The sequence below is a fragment of the Magnolia sinica genome, chromosome 13 (assembly GCF_029962835.1).
Source record: "Magnolia sinica isolate HGM2019 chromosome 13, MsV1, whole genome shotgun sequence".
NCBI classification, from domain to species: Eukaryota; Viridiplantae; Streptophyta; class Magnoliopsida; order Magnoliales; family Magnoliaceae; genus Magnolia; species Magnolia sinica.
In genome coordinates this window covers 64955058-64962689 of record NC_080585.1, presented here as the reverse complement: position 1 = coordinate 64962689, position 7632 = coordinate 64955058, and the positions used below count along the sequence as shown (strand labels likewise).

The following is a 7632-nucleotide window of genomic DNA, read 5'->3' as shown; positions in this document are numbered from 1 at the left end:
GAGAAACCGTGAGTATTACCACATATTTCAAGAAAGGGTTCAAATTTCTTGTATTCACCACCACCAGTGGCTTGAATACTTTTGATTATACACACTCGAAGATATTCTCAATATTCAATTTTAGTCTTTGAAAAACACAAGCGCATACCATGCAAAAATACCATGTAAATCTACTAATATCAATGAAATGTATCTAATAGCAAAACCAAGTACATCCCCAGGTATCAGAAACTATCAATTCCAAAAGTTTATTGCCTATAAATATATTATAAAAAAGAAGTTTAAGACTTCTGCCCATCTAAGAGGAGGAACAAGAGTTCACAGATTTATCAATGGAGACGGGAAATTGAAAGTGAGAAAGCTGATGATGAACATTGGATGATAAGCACCAGAAATTTGCAGTTGCCTCTAGATATAAGTCTCCTTCCTCAAGCTCGTAAAAAATCTCCCGTATCGATATACCTTTGCAAAGAAAGCATAAAGTGAATACCAATTAGCCAGATCCTGACTTGGATGCAAAGATGCATCTGTATGCATGTGAAGGCGGTATAGCTACAGTATACTATGGGTGTGCTATTTCAAACACTGGTTTGTACATGTATTTGGAGAACGATAAATCTGTGATGATCATCAGCTAGACATATTATGTCCACAGAGTGCTTGCTAGGAATATCATCCAGTGAAAAGAAGCACCTAAATCCGAAAATAAAAAATAAAAATTGGCAGTACTGTAGCTAAAAGAATTCAGTACCAAGGTGGATGGCTGAATAGAACAACTAGGAAAAGGAAGAAAGTTACCGAAGAGAATGAAGATCATGATGAATGTGAGCTTCATCAGATGATACTTGAGATTTAAGTGCCGCAAGAATAGCCTGCTGCTTAGCATTTTCAACTTGGGCTTCAACCCACTGTCTCTCACTTGTCCCAAATCTGTGCAATATTAAATAGTGGATAGTCAAAAAATTAAAGTCAGATATTATATAATGAAATTATGTGAAAATGTATAATTTCCTTAGAATGAAATCAAAAAGAAAGGTGGCAAAACACAATGATATCATGCTTGAACAGAAACAACATCATTTGACAACTAAATGTTTATTTACTATTCTATCATTCATTGTACGTGTGTTTTAGACATTCTTTGAATACTTCATAAAGTGGAATGATGAGCAGGATTTGTGTACCCAAACCCAATTACTTGAGATAAGGCTTAGATGATGATGAAGATGATGAAGTCATGTAGCTTGAGTTGGGGAATTTTCATACGTTCCTCAAAAGAAGTAAATTGTTTATATGGCTTCAAATAGCTAGGACAAGATAATGATGATAAAGTAAATAGTGTACATGTGTCATGTCAACACAAAGTCAAAAGTGCTCTATACCTAAATTTCTCCTCTATGTCATGATTTTCATCAAGAAATTGCGATCTGAGAGGGGAATTAGGGAGAATATATCTTGATGAGCATAGGCTGATCTACAGATTTGCCAGAATCTTTCACTATGGAAAAAAAAAATTTTAAAAAAAAATTAAATAAAAAGACATTTTTTTGGAGAAATACATTATTACAGAGCTATGCAATGGTGATCACTTGGATGTGGATCTGAAACCAAGGTACATTTTATGTTCTTCTTAGCCCTTATAAAAATGTAATCATGCTTATTTTAACCAATTTTTATTTTTTTTTCTGAAAGATGAAAATTTTATTAGGCAAAAACAGTGGGAAAAGAATACACCGAGCCAGGACCCAAATAAAAAAATAAAAAAACACTGTACAAAAGGGCCACCAAATCTACAAACTACTAACTGCATTAGGGCACCGACACTCTAATCATGATGGATACCCTGCTCGTGGATGGGGTTGTCCTTAAGGATAAGGGTCCTATTTCTAATGTCTCTGGAATTAGGGAGAGTATATTGTAATGAGCGTAGGCCGATCTACAAATTTGCCAGAATCTTTCTCTATTTAGAAAAGAAAAATAAATAAATAAGCAAATTTAAACAAAGAGACAATTTTTAGAGAAATACATTATTACAGAGTTATGCAATGGTGATCCCTTGCATGTGGATAAAAAGATTGGATAATCTACAGGTCAACCTACAATCATCAACATACTTTTTTCACATTAAATAACAATTTTGAAGGGTGAAAAGTAAAGAAATTCAGTTTGCATATTTCTTCCATTTTCAACCTTAAAAATCGAAATTACTTGATCGAAATCCATGTTGATGCATGAAACTCATGCATAGATATCATATCAGAAAGAGTAGTTCTACAAACAACAATGCGACTTATCTCAATTCAGGGATGAAAACCTATATATTATTTGCAGTAGTCTTAAAAATGTTAATTTTCTTTCTACAGTAAATCTGACCAGAAATAGCTGAGGGTAAACAGTCGCATGTAAACTGTCAATCTAATATTTTTTTTCTTGAATTCTTCCTATAGTAAGTAAATCACAGTAACAATTATTTTTCATGCTTTCTTTTCTTTCATTCGTTTCCTTTTTCGTTTTCTTCTATTCGAGAAAAGAATAATATCGCACGTTACATTTTCTGCAACTAATTGGCAGTTTAATTTCCTACAAAACTAAGCAAAAACATCAAGAAAATCTTCATTGACAGAACATCATACAGAACCTATGAATAATGAAGCCAATAAAAGCAGCAGATTTAAGTTGAAGATAAAAATTATGTTTAGATATGTCACCAAATGAATTAAAGGTGCAGTTCCTACGTTTGGATGTATTATTTCTGTATAATTTGATATCCAACATATACCATGTTTCCACCATTTTATACTAGATTAATCTGGGGTGGGGCCTAGCCCAGTTTCATCCTGAAGTAGGTCAGGATCTAATTAATAACAACTGTCTTTTGAAGGGTTAAGAGAAGAAATCAATGAGAGAGAGATAGAGGGAGAGAGATGTACTTGAGCTTACTAGATGAGCTTTAAAGAAGAGGAGAGATCTCATTCCCATCTCAGCAGATCTGACGAGAAGAGAGATCTCCTATGCCATCTCTTTTTCCGGCAACAGGGGTTGCCTGATTCTTTGTTCCTTTTCTCTACCTATATAACCCCTACATTTCACAGCAAAACACGCGCACAAACCCTATACTCAACTCAAACATGCCCTTGTAAATCATACATGTAATTCCCTAATTAGGGTTTCAACATTGAATATACTCGATCTCAAGAGAGAGATTGAGAGCGAGATTGACATAGAGAGAGAGAGAGAGAGGGAGACCTGAGAGAGGGAGACCAAGAGTGATTGTGCCACGTACTCTGGTTGCTTCGCCCGGTTTTACCTGGCGCTGGCAAATGATCCCACCAAAGCATCGGTTAAACCTTGTTTTGTTGTAGTGAAAGTATAAAAACATACATAAATTAATTATTTTTGTGCATGGTGTACATACCTGGAAGATTTATGCATATGATGTAACATTTTCATGTTGTGGCCTTTGTTCTTTCCTTTCCTAGATCCTCTACCAGACTTCTCATTGGATTTATTCATTAGGGCCTTCAAATCATCATCATTAGGAAGCCAACTCAAATACTATTGGACTCACAATCACCTTGATTTGTGACTTAAACTCCAATGCATTTCAAAGACAAGGTCCTAAATGAATTATTTGCCTATCTCTTTCAAATATTTGAAAAGAATTCAGATCATACATAAATCAAACATACCTTTGGAAGGCTAAGGCTTAATTAAAGGCCCTACAATAATTTCATGTCTTCAAAATGTAAAAGGATAAGAGAAGCAAAATTATGATAGAGGAATTGACTCTAAAATAGGATTAAGTAAAATTGGCATTGGGATAGGCCATAAACGGTTAATGGAACTTTACAAAGCGTCATAGCATTGCATTGTTTTTTTTTTTTACACACGCACACATACCCCACACACTTATGTCATAGTGGAATTTCACCACCTATGGGTACTCAAACCCTTGACCAGGTATTGAAACTCCTAAGAGTCTACCACCGGAGCAAGAGTAAGGACCCAACATTCTTTAAGCAGTCACACCCTTGTACAATGCCATGGCCTTTTTCACATGTCAATAGATGCATTGATCAACCATATGTGTATCAAAATAGTCGCAAACATTCTACTATACAAACATGTTAAATCATACCTTTTTTTTTTGTAAAGTAAGAGTACACCATCTATAAAAATCCAAATATGTAAGGAAAAAATTGTACAAACATTCGGGTGGGCACTACAAATAAAAAGTTCCTCACCTATCATATAGCCTAGACACGGGCATATAAGAAATGACACATCGTATCAAGTAGATATACTTCCCAATAAAAGAGCTACCTAACAAAAAGTTTGAGGCCATGAGTTACAACAAACTACCAACAAAAAACTATACAATGTCAAACTGAGCAACCCAAATAAATCCGAGGCCTGCAAATACAGAATAGGCATTGAGGCCCCTCGACCTCTTCTTCATATGAACTTCTTTCAAAAACCAGTTTTAGAGCACGAGGGTAAAAAGAAACAACAAGGGCTATGGAACATAATCACGAGAGATAAACAATCACGATCTCTTTAGCTTGTAATATCTTCCCTAGAAAAATCCACACAAAGACCCCACTCGAAAAGAGAAGAAAATCATATTCTGGTAATCAGTATCATCCTTAGCCACACTAGCCATCTCCAACTCATGTGCACCTGCAATATCACATTGAGCAGGCCACAAAAGTATAGGAAGTCATACTCATACTTTCAAAGTCTTGCTTCACATCAAAAAAGTATATGAATGTTTCATATATGGAAATGGCACAATAAACCCAATCAGTTCATAATGTCTGCTAGAAATAAAAGAAATGTAAGAAGTAAGTAGTGTTTGTGATTCTGAACTTAGTAGGAAACTAAAATCGAAACTAATACCTTATTTCTATGGACTTATCTTGCCAAGCAAAAGTTGTGCAGCTATCTTTTTTCGTTCAAATTGCATATCTCCCTGACCATGACATTGGACTGTAAATATATCTCATAAATGATATATAAATGAAAAATCCTAAAGAAGAAGTGAAAATACCGAATTAAAATAAAATCTATCTCCTCAGGACAAGCAATCCATAAATTTTATCATGAAAAGACCGCAATCATACCTATTTACATTAAAATGATAAAAGTGAGTACCTATTAAAATAAAATCAACACACATCCGTACAAAGAAGTGATTCAAAGATAAACATACGAATTTTTTTGTTGAGGGCATTCATTATCCATAATGAGTTGAAAAGTATCGCAATCGGGTATACCATGTATTAAAAAATATTTCTTTACACTTGTAACCTATAATAACGAAAAAAATAAATATTCTCATAATCATATTATTCGAGTTTAAACAATTTACTTCAAAAAAATAATTTAAATTGAAACATATAAACAACTACATACCATTGTGTTGATGTAGCTAGATGTATGATGACCTTTGATAGAGTTGTAAACTAAAAATATTTTTTTCTTCAGATCAATAGTGAGCAAGCACCAGTGTGATACTTCATTCATAGGAATAAAAATTTTATTTCTACTCCCTAAATCATAAGGTATCGTCTCAAAGACACGTTGAAGTTGACGACTAAAACTATTATCCGTGTCTTCACTTTTCTTTTCTTTTGCCTTATCATTTCTCCTTGAACATATAAATTGCTGAAATAGTTCAATCATGAACAAATTAAAATGCTTACTTAATACATCAATATTTATATGAACATTGCGCATTTAGATAAAAAAAACTTACATGAAACCAGGTATTAAAAAAATGACATTTTAATAAATCCGGTCTATCTCTATTTTGTCGACTCTTCAGTAATTCACTATACTTGTCTATAACCTGAAACACAATTTAAATATATATATAATATGTCAAATGATTATCCTCTTTGTATCCATTAATAGTAGATTAATATATGCTGTTACATGAGGTAGTACGAGAATGAAAACAGTATATGTAGATATACCTCATCATCAAGCCATCCTCTAGGATCAATCAATAAGTTTAATGAACTTCGAAGGACATAAAGTGGTCCACAAGAATCCTCCCTAAAGACATGTATTGGGTATTAGTATGAAGAATTACCACAATGAAAGTAAGTGAATAATGATAAACTGGTTAATTTATGTGTCATACTTGCAATCAGTCATGTGAACGAAACTTTTAATTGCAACATCCTCTTCTTGAGACAACATAAGCCCAGCCGCCCTCTCTTCCATTGTTGAATCATTATTAAGTGATTTTACTTTGCTTTTAGTATTACGTTTATGATATGTTATCATGTACGGTGATTGTAAGACTTTTGAAGCATTTCTAATCCTACCACCCTCTTTCACATGCTTTACTATGGAACTCGGACTTCCAAGTACAAAATCATGATTGGTGGCCATTGCATTCATAGGAGAGAAAATATGTGGCTCATTTGCAGCTAATGGTGTATCCGATATTACATTTATACGAGGGGAAAGTTGTGGACTACATGCTGCCATCCAATTATCCTCCATTGTCTCACACATTGGACTAGCATAATGGCATTTCTTCTCTGACTTTGTCAATTTATCAAATATCTCTCTGATGAGTGCTGCCTGTGTATCTAGCTTATCTTGCATTCCCTTTAACACCTCCAATAATTGTTTACGTTCCTTCAACATTTCTTGGTAATGTAAGCTTTCTTCGTGATTCCTATTCTGAGTCATAGACTGGTCCTATTTCAATAGCATAAAATTCAATACAAGTTGAAATAAACTGCAATAAAAATAAAGTATTTCAAAATGATTTTTTAATTAGAAATATGTGCATGTATATAAATGAAATAACCATTATGTAAAAAGTACTTACGATTTTCTCTTCCATCCTCACAAGTATAGGTTCCAACCACTGACGAATTTCTTTATTTGTATTTGAAGTCACCTTATATAAAGTAATGTGAAATTAATTATATAATCTAAAAATATGTATAGAAAATATATAAAATTTTACTTACAATTTTCTTATCAATGTTCAGAAGTATGGGTTTCAACCACTGACGTATTTCTCTATTCGAACTTAAGGCGTCCTATATGAATATCACAACCATTACTTATATGATCAAGTGTGAGATCATTTATATTACCAAGAATCTATGTTATAAACAAAATAATCATTATATGAGGAATATTTAATATTTTCTCTTCAATCTTCACAAGGCATGGTTCTAACCACTGACGTATCTCTTTGATTGAATTTGATGTCTCCTGTATATCAATCACAATAAAGACTTATATATCTCAAGTGTGCAACCATGGGGTAATTACGTAATGGGAAAAAACATAAATATATAGTGCTTACAGTGAGAGGTAAAAGGTGACTCTCCTCATTTGTAGGGGTTATATCTTCAATAATCTGATGGAGATAAATATATCAATATAAATGTACACTTGGACATAATAGTGATGAATGTTTAAATAAATAATTCTTTAACAAATGTATATACTTGTGTGCAGATAAGATTGTCTAAAATTTTTTTATGCGTGCCCGTCTGTCGATAACTGCTATCGACCCATCTTAAAATACGTAGATACACCATCTTCGTTGATAACCATGATGAAAGAATAATATGCTCGTGTAACCATGGCTGTTGA

At 33.3% G+C, this 7632-nt stretch overlaps 3 long non-coding RNA genes across 3 annotated transcripts; all 3 read right to left on the bottom strand.

Moving 5' to 3' along the window:
* Nucleotides 1–646: 646 nt before the first annotated feature.
* On the bottom strand, nt 647–3070 carry LOC131222269 (uncharacterized). The gene is made up of 3 exons (XR_009159967.1): nt 2931–3070; nt 799–930; nt 647–693 (listed from the first exon to the last, which is right to left on the bottom strand). It is a non-coding gene; the product is annotated as an uncharacterized LOC131222269 (long non-coding RNA).
* A 1512-nt stretch (nt 3071–4582) lies between these two features.
* LOC131223936 (uncharacterized) lies at nt 4583–5267 on the bottom strand. The gene is made up of 3 exons (XR_009160790.1): nt 5186–5267; nt 4900–4972; nt 4583–4680 (listed from the first exon to the last, which is right to left on the bottom strand). It is a non-coding gene; the product is annotated as an uncharacterized LOC131223936 (long non-coding RNA).
* Nucleotides 5268–5436: 169 nt separating this feature from the next.
* Nucleotides 5437–6922, bottom strand: LOC131222268 (uncharacterized). The gene is made up of 4 exons (XR_009159965.1): nt 6851–6922; nt 5979–6060; nt 5759–5851; nt 5437–5667 (listed from the first exon to the last, which is right to left on the bottom strand). It is a non-coding gene; the product is annotated as an uncharacterized LOC131222268 (long non-coding RNA).
* Nucleotides 6923–7632: the final 710 nt, after the last annotated feature.